Source organism: Tympanuchus pallidicinctus, unplaced genomic scaffold, assembly GCF_026119805.1.
Source record: "Tympanuchus pallidicinctus isolate F22 unplaced genomic scaffold, pur_lepc_1.0 scaffold5, whole genome shotgun sequence".
Lineage (NCBI taxonomy): Eukaryota > Metazoa > Chordata > Aves > Galliformes > Phasianidae > Tympanuchus > Tympanuchus pallidicinctus.
The window spans coordinates 28,217,091-28,238,132 of NW_026294769.1; the positions used below are offsets into that span (position 1 = coordinate 28,217,091).

Sequence of the window (21,042 nt, forward strand, 5' to 3'; positions counted from 1 at the left end):
GAGTCTGAATGCTCAGAGTGTTTTGTTCAGAGTTAATCTCTCTCTGATCAAGTGAAAATAAGCGTGCCTATGTAAGTGAAAAATAAGATCGCTGTCTGATAAACTGAAAATATGTTTATTACGATGGATTGTTTTTATTTGGTGCAAAAATTAGAGAGGGATTATCTCAGTTCTGTAGGGCAGTTCTCTTAATTTTTAATCTCCAGTATTTGCCATTTCTTGCAATGGGGTAGTGGTCCAGGACTACATGTGGATACATAGCCCTTACTCTTCCCTTTGCTGGTTGGAAACACCCAAAGAGAAATGCATCTTTTCTTTGTGAAGGTCTCTGGCCAGTGAACTGAACAGCACCAGCAGCAGAGAGGAGGAGCATAACCACTTGTGTTGGCTTTGGGAAGAGAAATCCCACAGGCTCTCTGCTCTTGTCCCACCCTTACCCAAAGCTGTCACTGCAAGCAGCAGTGCGGAGGGAACTCAGGAGGGTTGCTGGGAACTGGATACGTGTATAAAAGCTGAAATGGGTTAGGATTTGGGACAACTGAGTTAATGCGAGACAATGTGCCGTGTAGACAGCAAGCTCAGTGTCTCCTGCACCCTTTCCTGAATAATTGGTGTAATACAGTTTGAATAATGTTCAGCTTTTTGGCTCTGGGGGAAAATGACAGCTTTACTTTTTGTGTGATTTAATTTGACAATGTTAGCAGAGCTGTTTGTTTTTCAAGTAAAATGGATAAAAGCTAAAAAGAAATTGTTAGTCTCCTAAATCACTTATGGATCTAGTTCTATCCTACAGGACGCAGCATATGAATAGGCCATACATAAATAAAGGCTTTAAAGGTGCATACCAATTAAAAAGAGGAGGAAAACCCTTTTTTACGTGGATCCCTTCCATTTTTACTCTTTTCTTTACAGACCTTGGAAGTACTTTTTTGTGTCACAGACAGAGAACCCTTTCAGCTGCTGTGCTACCTATCAGAACCCATCTGTTGGCAAGCCAAGGAACAAAGGCAGCACTGAAATGTGTGTGAGGATCCCCTTCCAGATGTGGGATCCTGCTGAGGAAAGCCTTTAGCTTAGAGGGTTAAAGAAGAATGTGGAAGACGGGAGACTGGGAGCGTTTGCGGGGCAAAGAGTGAGAGAAATTGAAAGCATCTGTGGATAGAAAGAAACAAAAATTGGAGTAGGGAGAGTGTAAAGAGAAGAGTTACTGAGATGCAGTGTTGGATACATGCGGGTGCATCTGTTTGTATGCAGCGTGTGTTCTCTGATGAATGTGGTGGAAGTAGCAAATCATCACAGTGCCTTAATGGGCTAAAGGGGAGAATGCACATCCCCCCCCAGCCCCACTCCCCAGCATGGCTCCTGCCTCCCCTCTCTTCCCACTTTCCTCTCCTATGGCTGCTCTCACCACAGTGAGAGTGCCCCTTTCTTTGGGTCCCCGTGGCAATGCTGGTGGCAGCCAAGCTGCATCCCTGGTGGAAGTCACCTTGTTTACTCATCAGTCTGAGGGCAATTATGTCTTAACGCCTCCTGGTTTCCTAGGACATATCAGCTGCAAATAAAATCTCATTTAGTAAGCCAGTAAATGCAAACAGGCTGTGGAAAAAAAGATGTTTCTCCAGACCTAGGAAACATATGTTTATGCTAGCTGAGAGAGCTGTTCTTGTATCCTGACTTGCACAGGGTAATGTCTTTGTGCATCTTCCCTTGATAATTGGTAACCTTGCCTACGAAATGAGGCTTGATCCGGTGTAGACATTGTGCATTGTGACCTGACCCCACAAACTGTAGCTGAGATCAGGAAGCTATAATCTTTTGGAGGACCCTGGAGATGATTACTTCACTGCATCTGTTGAATTCATCTCTGTTTTTTCTCCATTGAGTTACAGTTGTTGCAGAGCAGCGTTTTGGGCATGCAGTGCTCAGCCCTTGTGCTGTGTGGGTGCTATGGGCATCTGTGCAAGTAACTGAATATGTGCATCTGGGCAGACAAAACCATTGCCATATGGAAGTTCTTGCATCAAGTAACGTGGTACCTCTGTTTTTTTCCTAGTAGTTGATGTTAACCTTATGGCATTAGCAAATACAAGGTTTGGCTTGAAGAACACAAAAATGTAATCTTAACAATAATAATAATAATTTTAAAAAAGTGATGTATTTTCTGTTTTCCTGGATAGTTTTGGTAGCTCAGGCACTGGTTGTACAGATTAAGTGGTTTCTGTGGGGAATTTGGCAGCTGCGTTGGTCAGAGGGGCACAGGGATGAGATGTCTGGGAGGAAGACAGGGTGGTGGCTTTGCCTATGGTCAGCCCAAATGAGGAGTAAAACATGGGTTTCAGCCCCACTTTAGAGATTGCCGTTACTGAGTATTTGCCCCTTACTGTGTAGTTTTCTATAATAGGTAACTACATTTGCCATTTTATTTTTCAGTACGCTGCCAATTTAACCATTTATCTCAGTGGGCAAATGCCAGAGCAAAATCTTTGAAGAAACTGTAGAATGGCAAGCCCAGCTGCAGAGTTTAAAGATGGACTGAGATTATTGTTTGTTTTGTGTATGTGTGTGCTGGAACCTACATTTTCCCTTTCTTCTCTCTTGGATCATTCCAGAATACCAAAAGTTTTGGTTAATTATATGTGCTTAAAGGAAAACACTGTAATGTAGTTTCCATGTACTGGTACAACTGGAGCTGGCAGCCTTTCATTCCCTTACCACCTCCTTTTCCTCCTAAAAATAGCAGCACACTACAGTGGGATTACAGGAGAGACAGAAGAACGTTTCCTGAGCAACAGTTTCTGCTGGATGGCAGCTGAAGCTGCACCAAGAGCGTGGAGGAGCCAGAGGGAGACAGGAGCAGGGAAAGACTCAAATCAGAAAGAGGCAGAACTGGGGTGGAACGGATGATGGAGGTGGGTGGGAAGCATCCTGTGCTGGCAGCGAGATGTGCTGTGCTGCCTGGGGAATCGGGGGACATCTCAGCACCTGAATCATTTAGAGGTTGCTGAGACAGAGCACTCAGCAGCACAGCGCGGGGAGGAAACGCGCGGCGTGGATGAGAGGTGTGGGCAAGATGACCTAATTTCCATCTCTGATTTCTATGATTTATTAAACAGTTTTGCAAGCATTCTCTTAGCAGGCTTAGAGATGGAATTTGAGGCATGGCAATTAGGAGTCCTTTAATTGTGTGCCAGCGTGCTGTCAGGGTTTGATCACTTATTTGCAGCAACAGTGGGAACCCTCCATGGCAGCAAGGAGTGGTGGCTGCTGGGCTCTACCAGGTGTTAGTCTGGGTGCTGGCACTGGGTTGCCTTCTGATTTGGGTCCTGTCCTCAGTGTCACTTGTACTGTGCCCATCTCCTTCTTGAGTATACTTAAATACGTCCAACTAGGCTTTCTGTCTGCATAAATTTTGTCCTTGCTTGCATTTGTACATAATTAAATTGCTAATTCTGTAACAATTAACAGTCATTCTTTACTGTTATGCTGAAATACTATTATTACTAATTTTCTTTGTCAAACCATCCTTTCTCATATGTATTGGAGATGAGATGGTCATGTCTGATCAGTGCCTTCTTTGCCCTTTGCAAAGCCAAACTAAAACATCCAGAATTTCACAACATTTAAAGATCAAAAGGAGCATTTTATCATTTGCTAGTGTTGTTACACAGATTTCTTGACTTGTTCTTCACTGTGTGAATTCATAACTACTTTACTTAGACTGATATCAAATATAAAGCAGGAATATTGTTCTTTGCATCTTCTCTACTAGTATGGTAGGGCAGAGAAGTAAAGTCAGTCCTTTTATCAGCCTGAGGGGACAGTGATTGAATTAAGGATGCTGAAGTGAAGAATAAAAAAGCTCCTTTTCTTTCTTTATTATTATTATTATTATTATTATTATTTTACCATTTTCCCACTGCTTCACTACTGGAATCGACATAAGATGTCTCTTTCCAGTATATGGCAAATGGCTTGATTTTGGGGGTTACCTCTAAAATCAGTATAGTTGCAGTTCCTACATTGTATGGGTCAGAGGAGTACTAGCAGCTTATGAAGAAGGAGTACCACTGTTAAAGCTAGAGGCTGTATTGCTCCTCACTGCAAGAAAGACATGGAGGCCCTGGAGCGTGTCCAGAGAAGGGCAGTGAAACTGTGAAGGGTCTGGAGCACAAGTCTTATGAGAAGCAGCTGAGGGAACTGGGGTTGTTCAGTCTGGAGAAGAGAAGGCTCAGGGGAGACGTTATTGCTCTCTACAATTACTTGAATGGAGGATGTGGTGAGATGGGAGTCAGGCTTTTGTTCCAGATTACAGCAATAGGATGAGAGGGAATGGCCTCAAGTCATGCCAGGGAAGGTTAGATATTAGAATAAATTTCTTCTCAGAAGGAGCAGTGCTGCAGTGGCACAGGTGTTCAAGAATCGTATGGATGTGGCACTGGGGGACCTGGTCAGTGGGCATGGTACGGATGGGCTCACGGTTGGACTGGATGATCGTAGCGGTCTTTCCAACTTCAGTAATTCTGTGGAAGCAGTCTGCCTAGTTCTGTACTTGCTCCTTCTCAAGCTCCAGTTTTGTTGTTACATATCTCCTGCGCAGACAAAATTGTTTTCCACAGATCTCTGTTGCGAATCCCCTTTGACTGCCTGTGTTTTGTGCTCCCTGTCATCTGAAGCAACTCTTAACTTTTGCTGGCATTTTTCTATCTAATAGCAAGGTAGCTGGTATAAAAGGACCTGTCCCCAACGACCTTCTGATCTTCAGATGTTGTTTTGAAGAACACAATCATTGTACTTGCTTCCTTCTTCTGACAGGTCTGTGGAAATCGATACAAATGTATCTCTGTAATCTTGTAAGAAATCTTGTGCTTTTTTCCAAAGTAAAATATTCTAACATGCAATAGGTGATGCAGTAACAAACCAGAATGTACATTATAAAGCTACATCATTCTCTAGCTTCCAAGCAGTTATAGGAGATAAAATGGATATGTTTAGTTCACTAAAAAATGTTTTGCTACATTCCTTTAAGTCATCCCAGGCCTATTGCTGTTCCTACTGGGCAGAACTGTGAGTTTGCTTCCTTAGTAGTGTCCTCTGAGCTTGTGATGATGTTCTAAGAAGAAGAATCTCCATGACGTGGAACTTGGCACACAAACCAAGGTCTCAGCCAAGGAAATGCATTGTCTGTTAGTTTTCCAAACAAAACTAGTTCAACTGAATGTGAATGCTTTTGCCTATTTTGTATCTGGTTTCCACTGGCCATATTTTGGTTTTTGTAGTGTTGATATGATAAGCAATCATTTCTGCATGCGTGTCATTGTTTTGTGGTGTTTGTTTTTTTTTCTAACTCATGGTTAAGTATTTCTTATTTAAATGTTGGCTGCTGAGCCTGAAAGAATCTGTCCAGAAATTCAGAAGGGGTAGCACAAACATTAATGAGTGTCTGAATAAGTGTTTCAATGATAAACAGGATTATTTCCTACTTAAAAGCATTCCAGTTGGGGAAGTTGGCTGCACCAAAGCTGCTCTTTGACTAGGACACACTTAAGCTCAACATCTTGAGACTCTCAAGAGAGGAATCCTGCTTTCTACTGGTATTTGGCCTTTGTTTTAAAACGATGTACTCCAAGCTATTATTCTGAAATTATGGTCCATTTGAGAAACTCAGTGGAAATCTTTGAAACTTGTATTTCTTTTTGAACTCTAGTTAGACACTCCGTAGGGAAATTATTTATCAAGAATACTACAGAGATACAAAATTAGTACTGAAGTGCAGTATTTAACATCACTTAAGATAGCAGCTCTGCAATATGTATGGTATCTTCTGGAAAGGGTGGAAAGCAGCAGGACAGGTTTTTTCTGTTACTCCTGAAGAATTTGCTAGTGCCATTGATGGTAGTGAAGGGGCCCTGCAGTCTGTTACGTTGTGCCTCATTGCAAGGAGAAGGCAACTGCTTGAAAACTTAGCAGGAGCTTGGAATACATGCAGCCTTCCATGGAGAAAGGAAGGAGGGACTGATAACGGGTGAGGTTTCCACTCAGGCGTGGGTAAAAGACTCTTGGACCTCCTTAGTCTTTCCTGCTAATGCTCCTTCTGCTCTTTTGAAGTGCAAAAGAAACCCTTGACTTAGTTCCTGTCTCCTTCCTGCTGCAGTACCTTCTTCCCCACCTCCAGGAGTCCCTGCATCAGATCTTCCTGTGGGTAAATGCTGCTTGATCCTTTGTTGTAGACACCACGAACATTAAGAATTCAGCTTGTCAGGTGAAAATTTAAATTGCAGCAGACACACCTCTTGTGGAGTTATCCTGCGATTAAAACTGTCAGTTCAAGTGAAATGTTGTTTTTGTGGGCTCCTAACCTTTCAAAGAATTAGTGTTTGAAGCCTAAACGTGCTGTCTGCTTTCATCAAAATTAATCTTTAAAAATATGTTTCCTGTAAGGAGGGAGGAAAATTTCACCTGTAGTTCAGAGATAACTGAAAGTGTATTTGTTTCCACTTAAAATTTTGACCTTTGTTGCCTTGCCGCTAGGAGCAAGCCTTAGCTGTCCAAACTTTGAGTTTTCACACCTGTCTGGTGTGATCTCTTCGCTGCAGAGTGATGCTCTTAGGCTTAATGAAACCAGAATGATGTGTCTTTTGATAGTCTCCCTGAATAGTCATGAAGAAGCTGATAAAGGTTGAGAGGTTATTGAAATATTTTGCAACAATAAAAGTTTAAAGCACTTAGCAGAAAGTTGGGAAGATCGGCAACCTTGAACAGCAGGTGACATTTAAACCAAATGCATTCCTTTCCTGTGCCCCTCCTTGGTTTAAACAGCAGAAAACTTTCTGCAAGGGCACAGCCTTCATCCCTCATGAAATCGTCCTGCAGCTTCAGAAGCATGAAAGCTGCATCTGAAGGGCTGAGCTTATCTCCGCCACATGAGGCAAAGTGCAACACCAAGGCACGTTGTGACTTCTAAACATGTTAAGTGGGGATGAGAGGCAGGCTGACCAAAGCATTTCTGTATCGGTTGATTCAAGGTTGTGCATTATTGGGGTTGTTGATGTTATGAATGGAGCCCACTTGCTGTTTTCTCTGCAGCCACATGATACCATTACAGACGTTTCCCCACTCAGGAGCCAATAATAGCTGGAGATATGGGATTCTGCTTTTTCAGAGCAGCGAGATCTGAAGTGCCTGGTGGTCAAGCCTTCAGGCTGAGCCTTGAGCTGTGCAGACATTTCAAGCTCTATTTCCACTGGGACTGAGTGTGGGTATTCAGTGGGGTTTTTCTGTTGCAGATCCACAGGTCTTGTGGGCTATCACCCTCCTGAAGCAAGCTCTGACCTGCTCTGCTTAGTTGTCCTAATGGTACGAAAATCTACAGGATTTACTTCAGACTGCCTTTCTCTTTCTTTTCCAACTGGCAAGACCGTATTTTTCTCTTAAAATATCAAATCCTCTTGAACGCTGCAACAACAGCATCAAGCAAAAAAAATTGCAGCAAAGTGGTCGTTTACATAGATGCAAGGAGGATATTTTCAAGAGCATGGTGCTGATCTCAGTTTAGTCTTGCAGTTCAAAGTAGGATGCTTGGTTTCTCACTCTGTTTGTTCAGAAAGTCTTTCTGAATCTTAATTCTTTCATTGAAAACTCTGGATCTGGATTGAGAAGCTCTGCAAGCCCTGGTAGATACGCAGTGGTTGCCAGTGGATTTGCTGCACAAAACATCAGAGTGCTTGCAGCCTTCACCCATCAGCCTTTTTGCAATCTACCTATTGGCACTATAAAAATGTTTTAAGTTTAATTACTTGGCTGTTTAATTTCCCTCGTAAAAGATGAGACAACTTGTAAGTAAATGGAAGATTTTTGACCTAAAACCTATAAGCTTAAGAAGCTTTGGTCCTAGCCTGTGGTCTTAGAAATTGGAAAAAGAGCTTTTTAGAGACTGCTTGGAAAGAAATGATGGATATTGGTGCCATCCCTGAGCATGGCAGCTGGAAAGTTTAATTATAGGCTGGAAATTCAGTTAGGGATTAGGGAAAGTGTTAGCAGAAGAAGTGAATGTTACTGACAGCTGTTTGTGGGCCTCAGAGCAGCAGCATACGTAAAGAGCATGAAGTGCAGAGCCAGAAGTGTGGGGGCTTTGAGCACTCAGGCACTCCAGGTCGCTTGTTCCTTGATACATGAGCTCAGTCTCTGTTAAATCATTGTAAAGGTTTACAAGCATAAAGATGAAGGCAAAAAAATCCTGTTTGTTCTGGAGCCCTGTGCATGGACACCAGGGTCCAGTATAAACAAAGAGCAGGAAAAGAAGTGGAGGGGAAGAGGCATATCCACACTGACTGAGGGGTCTGGTGTAAGAAGACCTGTGCAAAGAGGCATCAGATGCTAAGGACCTGATATCCCCATCCTATGTGTTTTTGGGCATGCTCTTTGCCCTGACTTTACTCCATTCCTAACTAGTATTCAGCTAGCACCTGCTGAGACCTGCTTTGATAGGAACCAGAGTGTAAGGGATAGGACCACCTGAAAATATGCTTCAGGCTCCTACTGCAATTGAAACAGTTTGGAAAACCCATGCTGCTGAGCTCACTGTAAACATACTGAGAATGGTGTTGCAGGCATACAGGAGTAGTTGGAATGAGAAGTTTGCATCCTTTTTCTTTTAAAAGTGAAAAATATTTCTGCACCTACTAGGAATATTCTGAGGAGGGTTTTTGAAAAAAACTTCTCAGAAGGAGTGGTAAGGCATTGGAATGGGCTGCCCAGGGGGGTGGTAGTCACTGTCCCTGGAGATGTTCAATAACCATGCAGATCTAGCACTGAAGGACATGTTGTAGTGGGAAGTAAGTGTTGGTGGTCAGTGGATGGTTGGACTAGATGATGTTAGAAGTCTTTTCCAACATTAACAATTCTGTGATTCTACTTGTAAGTCCTATTGTGAAGGTCAGCCACTGGTGCTGAGACCTGTAATGTTACATATGGCTTGGACAGTTATAGCCAATATAATGTTAAAGATGAACCAGTCTTGCCTATTTTCTTTATTTATTTGGGGTTTTTTTGTTGTTGTTGTTGTTTTTTTTCCTCAGGACCTGAGTTTTTTTCATTCAAGTGTATTTGATGTGGTCTGAATATAGTGTGGTGGGTTTTTTTTTTTTTTTTTTTTTTTGTTTGTTTTCCTTTGGTACAGATTTTTTACTATATATGTTCTGTCTGAATGAGGAGGAGCTGGGAGGGATGTGTGCAAGACATAAAGTTGCTAGGTGCACACACGACTTAAGGGATCTGCCTTTTAACACACCACAGTTACCAGAAGGCATCCTTTGAGAGGACAAAGAATGATTACAGAGCTAAGGGAAAAACCTTTTTATACTGAAGTGTATCTAAAACTGATACACAATAGTGACATTTCAGTGTAGTTTCTATTATTATGTGGAAGGATAATAATATATATGGAAAAGTTTGGATTTATGTCTATTGGCTGTGAATTTTAAGACTTTGTTTTATTCAGCTGCAGTAACAGATCTGCTCTACCATACAGGCTTCTGTGGCTTAATGGTGTACTGACCTGAGTGTTAAAGGAATAAAATAAGGAATTGCTTTCCCAAAAAAATCAAGCTGACTGGAACATTTGGCATTATTTATAATACATTTAATAGATTTATGGTTGTACATGGTCTTCCTTGACAATTAAAAGCATGTAGAGGGCAAAAAATGTGTGTATGGATTAATAAGCGACGAGTGTCCTATATGAAGCATACAACACTGCAGCTTCATGACAGCAGTAATTCAGCCTTCCAAAGCATAATTCCTTATGACTGGTAATAATGTATGGCTGTGATACAGAAGATAGTCCAGCTGGCTTCTTAAAAAATAGCTGCGTGATATTAATACCAAACATTTGCAGCTCTTGCATGTTTTCTGATCTCAGCTCCAGCTCTTTTTCACAGGGCAGTTAAGTGGAGTAGTACCCTCATGTGTCGTGAGCTGGAGTGGGTATGGGGTGTTCTGGGGACTGCTGGTGCTGCTTTTCACTTGATGAGGGAGGAGAAATGTATTTACACGTCTTTTTTTTTTTTTTTTTTTTTGGAGAGCTTATGTTCCTTGGGGAATTCTCTGGCAATGGAAAGAAAGCACTTCATGTGGTATTTAAAATGCTGGACAAGAATTCACAGCAGGCGTTTCCTGTCTTCTGGAGCATGAGCAGAGAGAAAAAGAAAGAAAGAAAGAAAAAGAGCAACTTATAAAATATGGTTCCTGTTGGGGAAGATGGAATATACTTCAACTTGTTTAGTTACAGTTTTGTCAGCATAGGTTAAGCAACATTCTGAATTGCGGGTGAAATAATATGGGGAAAAGAACCCCACCATGTTTCTGAATAAAATGTGCTTTTGTGGGACCATAAATGTTTGCAAATGGGATAAAACAGTGGAGAGCCTTGGGGTAGTGCTTTGGGAATTCTGCCCTTTCTTGGATGCTTGCCTGTGAGCGAGTGAAGGAATCCTTAACTTGCTCAGTTTGCAGGCTGCTGACTTTTTTTCAGTTGATTTTTCTTCCCTTCAGCTTGGAAAACCCATTAATTACAGCTGTAATTCTGAGACTTAGATGCTTTTCAGGATGCGTAGGCCCCTGCTGTATTTCTGGTCTTCTATAGCACTAGTGGATTAGACAAAAATCTCAGAACTCCACCCTGAAATCTTGCAATCTGCTTTCCATCTTAAGAATATGTACATATCCAAGTCCACACTTGTATCTACTGAAGCCAGCTGGAACTAGCCTTTCTGTAAGTTTTCAGTCATCTGAATGCCAGCCATTGTCTAGCAATAGGCTTGCCACTTCCATGAAGGGTGTTATCCTACAGCTGCCTATCAGCCACCTCCTTGGTCTATTTGTCCCAATGGACACCAGCTGCTGATACCAGCAATGGAAAGAGCAGATGTTCTTGGTGATGTGACATAGATTTGCTTTTTTTCAGCCCAGTGTGCTGCAATCTCTGCAGAGGCTTGTATGGCACGAAACCACCTGTGTGGCCACAGACCTGTGGGGCATTTGAACCTCCTATGCAGCCTCTTGAATTGCTCTTCTCTTTTCCCTCCAAATGTCACATCCGTTTCATTGTTCTTAAAACACCGCTTTTGCGCTGGATGCATGCAGTCAGAGTTCTGTAGTGATTCCATTTGCGGTGTCGTTGATGCTCCAGCTGCTTGAAATGCTTGGACAGCCTGAACAAAAGTTAAGCAATCAATACTGAAGCTTTCTCAAAATGCAAGTTAAAAGAATCCTACGTAGTCTTCTTGTTTTCTGTTTTTCATGAGCATTTTAAGATGCCTTGATTAACATGAAAACACAGTTTTCACTAACCATTTAGCTTTTGGTTCATCAGCAGTTGAACTAAGCATTTGCCAGCATATCAGAAGGGAGCTGACACTTCTGTTGCAAATAACTTCTTCCTAAAAGCACTACTTGTGTTGAAGCAGTTTGAGTTCTGGCTTGCAGCCATAGGTTCACCTAAGCATGCTATAGGAAGTGACAGGTGCACAGAAGTAATACATATTTTAATGTGCTTGACTCGGCTAGAGACTGCAAAATGGAATAGACTTTCCTTTGCTTTGCTAGCAGATGTGAGACTACTCCCAATTTATTAATAAGTTATGGCGCTGCCAGCACTGCCACTTGGGTCACCTTAATATCCTTGCAGCTCTTGAAATCAGACGAGAAACTGGAGTTCCTGAGGTTTCTTAGGGGTATTATCCAATCTTGTGAACCTACTACAGAGAAAACATGCTGAGATGTCAGCCTGGCCAGGCAGTTGTTAATAACATCTGCTGGGTACTGAGGTGGGTATTTCTTAAGTGAATGTTTCAGCGAAGGATGGAAGCTAGAAATGAAACAAGAAATATTTCCTGTAAGTATCCCTAGTACTTTGATAAATAAAAGAGTATCATGGCTTGACTGTATTTGAGATGGGGAAGCCACAGTTGTTGTAACATAAATCATGAGCACTCTGTCACTGAAACTGGATCATGTACATTAATGAACACATTACTTGTTGGAATGTCAGTCAGCACAAAAGAAAGAACTTCTAAAATATAAAATGGAAAGAAATCCAATAATAAATATCTGCCTAGTACAAGTTTTTTTGCTTACTTTTTACTTAATATAATACAGTTAAGATAGCCTTCTTCCCCTTGGGAGATCCTCACCCAAGAGAGAAAGCAGCGTAGGATTATAAATAAATAGCAGGTTAAAACTAAGTTGATAGCGTTATAATGTTGTGAAGATGGTGAACTCTTTAATACCAGGAAGCATGAAGAATGTTGTCTTAAGACACTCTTTACAGTCTGTTCAGCACCACTAAGTTTAGTTGATCCTGAGTTGAAAGTAGGGCTTGAATACTATTGCTCACAATCCACCAGAGGTGGATTGATTGGAGAATAGAGGAGGGGAGTCTAAAAGAGGGCTAAAAATAGGACTTGCAAGAAGAGGCAGAGGAGAGAGGAGTCCAAGGGGAGAACGGCAGCCGTTTGCAAGCTGCAGAGCCATTGCACATGACCGCCGTTGTTAGAGCAAGTAGTAGTGTGCTTACATTTCAAGTAGGAAGAATTAGGTCAGACATTTGGGAAAATTTTCTTGAACAGTAAGGCAACGGAGTCAATGCACATAATAGATTTCCTAGGGATAGGGAAGCTTAATCATTATAGGACTTCAATATCAAGTGGCATGAATACATAATAGGGTGAGTTTAGAGAAGGCGCTTGGAAAGGGATCATGAAGCACTGACATCAGGATGCAGGACATTTTGAAGTGAAGAGCAGTGTAATTAAGATAGAGCAAGTATCTGATCTATTTATTTTGTTGGTGTCTTTTTCTTACTTGCATGGCTGTCTCTCTAAAGTTTGGTGGCTACTGCTGGAGGAGTATTTAATGCTGTTCTGCAGCTGGGAGGATTATTTGGTTTCTTGCTTCTGTGCAGATCTTGTTAAAAATGGTTCTGTAAGTGTAAAGATAGATTTGTGTGGCCCCAGCTGTGCTGAAACACATGCATATAGTGCAGGCTGCAGAGAGCAGAGTTGGTTGGACCCCAGCTGCAGGGCACTGCTTCCCCAGGGCATTAATGACATCTAGGGAGTGGGTTGGATTACTTCATTCATTTTTTAGTTTGAATGTAATAACTGTATGAATATTGGCATGGAGATTTCTGTCCTTTTGGAAAACAGACTGCAAAACAGGGAAAGGAGAGGCGAAATTGAACTCTGTCATTTATCTCTCATCAACCATAGCTACTAGAATAAATTTTTGGCCATTCATTATGAAATAAGGAATAATTCTTTCTATTATCTGCACGTGTAGCAACTCCTGAGAAGATCGAATTGTACATTATTATGATATCAGAATTGATTGATAAATTAATCTTCAAAATCATAAATTTTTTCTTGGGCAAATGTTTCCCATGTGGCTGTTACCTTTTCCCCATGACACCGTGCAGTGTAGAATATAAGTTGAATTTTACATGCTGTAGTCTGAGAGCGCTGAAAGAAATGGATTGGCATAAAACAGTCAGTAGATATAATGCACAGCAGTCCTTTGTCACATGCTCAGGGAATGTAGCTCTGGCTACAACACAAAGTCAGCAGGAAAGATGGAAAAAGTCACTGTTTATGCATCTATTTCACTGGTTTGGGCACTTTCCTGATTAGCACAAGAGTCAAGTTTGAAACACAACACAGAGGACAGAAGTTTATTAGTTAATTGTAGAATTCTTTCTTAAATTAGGGAAGATAGGAGCTACAAGAGGCTTTTTTAAACCTTAAAAGCACAGTCAAAACCAGGGCTATGTAAAGAAAAAGGAAATGAGAAGGGAAATAATGTATGTTGTAAAGTCATGTATTACTGCGTTAAGAAATACCAGCATCCAACTCCCATTTGTGGTTTCAAATGATCAGCTTGACATTGAATCAATTTCTTTTCTAAAATGCTCAGTCTCTGTTGAGTAGCCTAAGATGATTTCCAATGACTTTTCTTTTTTTTTTTTTTTTTTTTTGTCTCTCTCAATTTCCATTGATCCTAAATGTGTAAAGAGTTTTCTTTCCTCATTATATTGCAAGAATTGGTTCATTCGTTCTCTCTCTCGCTTTTGTGACTAAGCTGCATCATTACTATCTTCTTCCTTTCCACCGCCTCTCTCTCTTCCTACACCACTTTTTTTCTGATTGCTGTGTTGTGAGGCACTGCAAACCACTGGCTGTTGTCATTGTCCCAGCCATTTCTGTTCTCTCTGAGGTGCCATCTCTTCTACATGTCTAAATCCAAGACAAGCATACATGTTCGGGAAGAATGGCCAGGTCAGGTGGCCTCCATCTTCAGAGGAAGCATAATCCAGTATAACACTGAGTCAGGAGTTCATAATGTAATCACAGCTGGGTGTATGGTGTTCTAGGTTACGATGGGAAATGGAGTTAAATCCTCTTTAAAGATAGCTGTTTTCATTATCAGTCTGTATTGGGTCCTTGTCTTCACATTTGCGTGGTTCAGACTGGCTGCACAGATGATATGAGGTTTTGACTTTACTGGGACATTGTAAAGATACAGTATACTTGCATTTAATTAGCTGCAGGGTTCATTGTGCAGTGGGCTCTCTGGTTATAGCTCTGGTGCATGGAAAAACACGTGCATGAGTTCTCTGTGTTTTAGAAACTCATGACTAAAATTGTCCCAAAACGCGTAACTGACATGTAACTGAAGCTGGAAGAAAAATCCCACTTACTCAGTGGTTTTAAGTTAGATCTCTCCACACTGCAGATGCCTGGATCCACTGTAAATATTCTTGTCATTCGTACTTTTCCATGTTGACCGACTCGTTCCTAGAAGTCTGCACTCCCACTGCACCATCTGTAAGATTTGGTTTGCATCCAACAAACTGTTCAACAGCTGGTGATCTGGGGAAGCTGAATGGGTGGAGTTGCCTTTTTGACAGTGCACAGGCAGTGGGGAGAACTGCTGGTATCTGCACTTCAGATTTTTTGAAGGCCAAGGGGACACTTTGTAATGCATTTTAGCACAGGGTCATCTGGCAAGGGCTGGAAGAATGTTTTTGCAGAGACCGTGTAAACTGTCATGGGCTAGTTCCTCTGCCAAACAAACAGTGGTTTTGTAGACTGTAGCAGGTAGTAAGGCAACTGAGGAGTGTGAATTCTTATATAGAACTCTGATACAGAGTTCTGATATAGGAAGCTGACTGTCTGACATCACGTCTTCAGTTGTTTAGACTCACAAGGTTTTAATTTGAGGAGCCAGAGGTTTCCTGATGTGGTGCTTCCAACTGGAAAGCTTATCACTTGATGACATAGGGTGTGTTTTACATTGAAAAATCAAAATATGAAGTGAATAATCTGTTTTGGGAAAGCAAGAATTATTACAGCTAAACACAACTGTGATGCCTCATAATATAGCCTTGCTGCTATGGACTTGTTTAATGTCACCAAAAGCTGAAAAACGGAATGAAAAATTAATGTGGTATTTGAGGAAAAATTGAGCCAAACGGAGGAGGAGGGCAGTAAGCCCCGAGCCACAGAGATCTGCGCACACAGAGCGGTCTTTATTTAGGGAGGGCCCAGCGCAGGTTCAGGCTTTGCTCATCTGTTTTATTTTTTTGCTGCTTGTAATTTCTTTCTTCCTGTTGTGTCTACCTGAGTTTGATGGATTTTTGGTTATTTTAATCCTGTGTTCACAGAATTGTCTGGAAAGCAGCCTGCAGCTCCCCAGTGCTAGCAGGGGGTGCAGTGGGATATGTCCCTCCCACTGCCATTCTTGCACTCTTCCCACCTCCATGACTGACGGCTACCTTATAAAAAATAAAAAGGCTCAGTTCTGGGCAAGTTAGCAGGAAATACTGGGGGAAAAAAAAAAAACAAAACATTTTTTAATATCACATCACTCTTGCAGGTAGCATGCTGGTGAAGGCTTAGTTCAGGGGCGAGCAGTCCTTTAAGGCTCCAGAACCATTACACAGAACAGAGCAAAGCAAACTGGTTTCTCTGCTGAATTCCAGTTACTAAGATGCCCACGAAACCAGAAAAACCACATCGATGTTTTAAACTCATCTTTTGTTTGTTTGTTTCCTCTTGTTTTACTTTTAAGCTTTCCCATTGTCTAAGGTAAAAAGATAAATGCTTGCTGGAATAGAGTGGGAAGCCCATGAACGTGATGGGCTGGATGGTTTGCACCTTGCCTTTCTGATTCCCATCTTCATGTGAGGCCGGGAGTACAGCCTGGTCAGATACTGTGTGAAACTGAGAATTGTGTTCACAGGTGCTGCAGTATTTTTGCCTGAGGTTAGAGCGACAATCCACCACACCTGCCACATCTCAGCAACATGTGCACCTCTTATGTATATTACATGTTTTCTTTTTCAAATCCAAAATTGATTCTCTTTTCCACATCCTATAAGAAAATATGAACTTTCAAGATCTATGCATGAAGCACACTCAGTCTCTGTAGCACTCGCAGCATTTTTAAATGGTGAATGATGCGCAAGGGGTCCCATGTGAATGTTTTGCTCCAGAGCAATTCAGAAAGATCAAAATCTCATGTAAACGTAAGCCAAATAATGAAAATCACTTCTCTGCAGAAAATCAGTGTGTGGCATTGAGGGCTCGCTCTTGTCCTTTTAAGTTGCTGAATGAAGTATTTATCAATCAGTTGTAATCACAGCCCTGTGAGCAGCTTTGCTGTATTTCCTTTTTCTTTCATTTCTAACTGAAATGAGGGAGGGGTGAAGTTGGGAGTGTCTACATGGAATTCTCTGATCAGAATCTCCTCTTCCTTTCTCGCATCAGCTCTCCATAGTTTTCCCATTATTTCAGCAGATTCTGGGTGCGGGGAGAAGCGGAGGTCTTTACAGAGAGTTTAGTGGGTGTTTGCTTGCACTTGTTCCCTTGTTCCTCTGGCAAATTTCTGTCTTCCTATGGAGAAAATCACTTGAATCAACAGGATGTTCAAAAATCAGGGTAGCCTTGGTCTGTTTTAGGTAATATGGCTCCCAGCAGATGATCTGGGTCTTCAGGGAGAAGTGCGTACTGGTCATGCTTTTTGAAAATCTTGTATGCAGGAGAGTCAAAAGACATTACAGCCATTCCAGATTTTACTGTTGTGGAAGCAACGCATCAAGAAAACAAAGCAGATCTGAGTAGTTTCACTAATTCATAGAAACAATAGGAAAATGAAATAAAAATTTTATCCTGTGCTTCCTGCGCTCTGAAGCAGAAACAGATATGTGCATCTTCTGAATTTGGAGTTGTCACCTCAGGTGGGAAGAGTAGCAACATCAACAAAATATAATTGCTTATGCTTTATGAGTTTGCAAACAAAGAATGTTGATGTTGCTGTTTATCTGTGCAAAGTTTCCAGTGGTGACTGCACAGAGCTATAGACATCCTCCTTTTGACTGTTATAGCTGGTATGCCGTCTACTCTAAATCCCACTTGATGCCAATCAAGTTCTTGCTTGCTGTCAGCAAATTCTTGATTACTCTCTGCAAGAAGCTTGTATGCATTGCAAGGCTCTTATCAGTTCCCTTCTCTCTATTTGCTTTCCCATAGTAAGCAAATTCAGCTCCTTAAACCTTTTTCCACTCATCGTGTTTTCTAAACCTCTTACCATTCTTCCTACTCTCTTCTTGACATTAATACATACATTTCAAAAAGTACGAGGCCCCAGATGAAATACAGAGTGCCATATGCTTCACTCTGATGTTGAAGAAGGCAGAATACACCCAATTGTGTGTCTCAGAAAGAAACTAGTCTTGCTTGTGTGACTTCAGACCCCAATGCCTAGACAGTTAGTCCTCATAGCGTTTTACTTGTAATGTCCCTGTTCCTGTTGCAGTTATTGTTACAGAATGTAACCTATACATTGTTTTCTTTCAAGCTGCTTTTCTGATCTTGAAGTCTATTGTGTACTGCCTTAGTATTCCCCAGCCTACCATGGTGCAGTGCTGAGCACAGCTCAGGTGCTTGCCTTTCCTTCTTTAATCCTCTGGGACAAGCTGTGATACCTCAACTGATGAATTCTCTTAGGTTGTCATTGTGCTACTGGTAAGTGTTCATGGCACTTGCTTTGATTGTGAGTTTTTTTAAGTGCTTGTTGAGCCTTTTTTTTTTTTTTTAATGATAATTTAAACTATTTCTGTGGTTTGTTCATGAAAAAGTCATGTGGGGACTGGTTTAAAAGCACTGCTAAAGATAGACTGTCATCTGCGCCGCTTTCTACACTTTCTTTTTATCAGCTGGGACAGATGCCCTGTCAGAGAGAGCAAGAGAGACATTGCATCAGCTTGACATCACATTTTGATAAATCTGTAATGACTTTGTTTTTTTTTCCAATCACATTATTTTTATAGGGTTAAAAATCCTTTGGTGTGTTCCACTAACTTCTCATCTATTAAAAATATGCTGTCCTTAATTTTTCCGTCCTTACCTTCCTCTGTAAGATAGGTGCTGTGTTAGATCTTTTCATTTATTTGAGACCTTATCTAGCCTTTCTGGCATCTGGAAAGTGGTGGCTAATGGTTTAGAGATGCTTGCTGGCAGTTCCTGAAGCACTGTAGGGATATTTTATAAGGCTTTCTGATGACATGATAACCCATAATTTCCTGATGTCTTAATCTCTTCTTTCCTTATTTCATCCTGCACTTGCATGTCCTCTGTGTTAGGCTGGAAGATGTGCTGAGCATCTCATTGCAGGTAGCCTCTGTGAAGAGGCATTGAATAATTTAGCCTTTACTGTGTCACGTTTGTGTTAAGTAAGGTACCTGTTTTTCCCTTTTAATGTATTTATAGAATCTTTTATCATTTGCTCTGCCCTTACTGGTTGTAAGCCACTTTGCATCTTAGTCTTCATCTCTCCTTTTATGTCTGTGGTGTTCTTTTATTATCACTATATGATGTGTCCTTGGTTCTGCTTAGGAGTACAGTCCCTTTTGTTGTTGTTTTTTCCCTGTCATTTAAAAGCTCTTGATACTTCCTATCTTCACCCTGGGTAAGAAGAGCACAGTCTCTCCAGGAACTCCTGTTTCATTTTATTTCATCACACCCTGTGGGAGGCAGCAGCAAAGGGGCCCACAGAGGCAGCAGCAAAGGGGCCCACACATGCTTGGGATGTGGGAGGTTTGGATCTTTATGGACAAATCTGCCATAGTCTCTTTGACAGCTCTCGTAAAAATGTGGGTTGGCCACAGGTGTCTCCTCTGTCTCCTCCTGATACCTTACTCAAGTAGTAGCTCAGTTTTTTCTTCTTTCATCTTCATCAAGAAAATCTAGAGAAATCTGTATCGTGCACCTTCCAAGAAGGACAGACAAATAGTTCAAGTCATACGATATCTTCTAACACCTTCACTCACCTTAGCTGTTGTATTAATTCCTGCTGGTTCTTCCTGAAATCTCACCTGCACAAATGCTTTGAGTCTGTGACTTATGCCACCATGTCTTCTAAATCCCTGGTGCCACAATAGGAGCTCATCCTGGTATTTCCTTATGTTTAGCAGCTTTTTATATTGATTTTCTTATTGTCTCTCTTGTTATTACCTTTTTGATTTTTGTCTTGAACGTGTTGTTTTTTTTGTTTTAGTCTTGGGGTTTTTTTGCATGTGCCAATTCTGATGTGTGTTTATGTTTAGGTATACACATCCATCATCTAGTTATGTTTAAGATGTAATCTTAAGTTCTTAAGTAGGTCCACTGTGTTTGTGAGTATAGAGTTTGCACGTACTGGGGGCTGGAATCTCATAGCTATTACATACAGTCTTTGTTAGGCTTTTTGTGGCCTAGGTCTTCTCTGCATGAGGACAAAATTCATAAAAATTAAAGACTATCAAAAAAATTTTCCTTTTCCTGATGAGAAACTGAGGAATGAAAGAAGCTGATACTAAAAGCGGTTTCATGAAAACAGTTTATATTTGAAGAACAGAAGACAACAATCTGGCATAGAATCTTTTCTTAAATCATGTATTGACATTTCTGTTACTGTTCTCAGTGGCAGTATTCTTCTCCATATGGTCTTCTCATCAGCATCTCATCGTTATTGTATAAATATGTCTCTCATTATGTAGAACATTATTTTTAAAATATGGAATCATTATTATATTATGTAACTTCCAAAGTTGGATCTTTACAGTGATTTATTGTGCTTCTCATAATTTGTAATTAAAGAAGAACTTTCCACAAAGAGAATTAATTAGATCAAAGAAGCATTTAAGTGTGAACCATTAGTCTTTGTATTACAGGAAATAGTTAGTGGCTATGTATAGTTCATTTAATTATACTGGGTTCAATTTTGTTTAGTCACTGTATCTTGATTTGTTTTGAAGTTAATTTGCAATTTCTTCTGTAATGTGATTTCAGTTTACTTAATATCAGATATATATAAATATGTGCTACTGCAAATAAATAAAGATTTATTAATGACTTCACAGTAAATTAAACCACAGCCTCTGCTGTAAATTGGCTGTGAATTCAGGTGCTCAATATATGGGTATGCAGAAGATCTACAGTCTTAGAAAGGGAGGCAAGAAGTCAAATGACTTGTTAAATGTATGGATATATGTTGTAGATTGCAACTCTCATTTAATGGAGGGAACCAGATGACAGAGAATCATAGAATTATAGCATGGCATGGGAGATGTGCTCCAAACCCTCTGCTAATCTTCACGGTCCTTGTTTGGACTCTCTCCAACAGCTCCACAGTCTTTTTCATTCTGGTGGCCCCAGATGTGGATGCAGTACTGCAGGCGGGGCATTACAAGAACAGAGTAGAGGGAAATATTCCCTCGAACTGCTAGTCACTGCTCTTTTGATGTAGCCCAGGATGCAGCTGGCCTTCTGGGCTGCAAGTGCATTGATGGCTTGCATCAAACTTTTCGTTCATCAGGGCATAACCTGGGCTTGATCTGGTGAGATAATTGTTGGTAAAGGTGAATGTGCTTTTGGTTCCCATGTGAAGAACCAGTTTTCAGTCCATGACTAGCAAGGTAATGGCAATGGTACTGTCTCAAATGGCAATATA

The 21,042-nt window shown here is 41.0% G+C and overlaps 1 protein-coding gene across 25 annotated transcripts in view; it reads left to right on the forward strand.

Moving 5' to 3' along the window:
• EPB41L3 (erythrocyte membrane protein band 4.1 like 3) overlaps nucleotides 1-21,042 on the forward strand; it is a 134,175-nt gene that overhangs the window by 48,242 nt on the left and 64,891 nt on the right. The window lies entirely within an intron of this gene.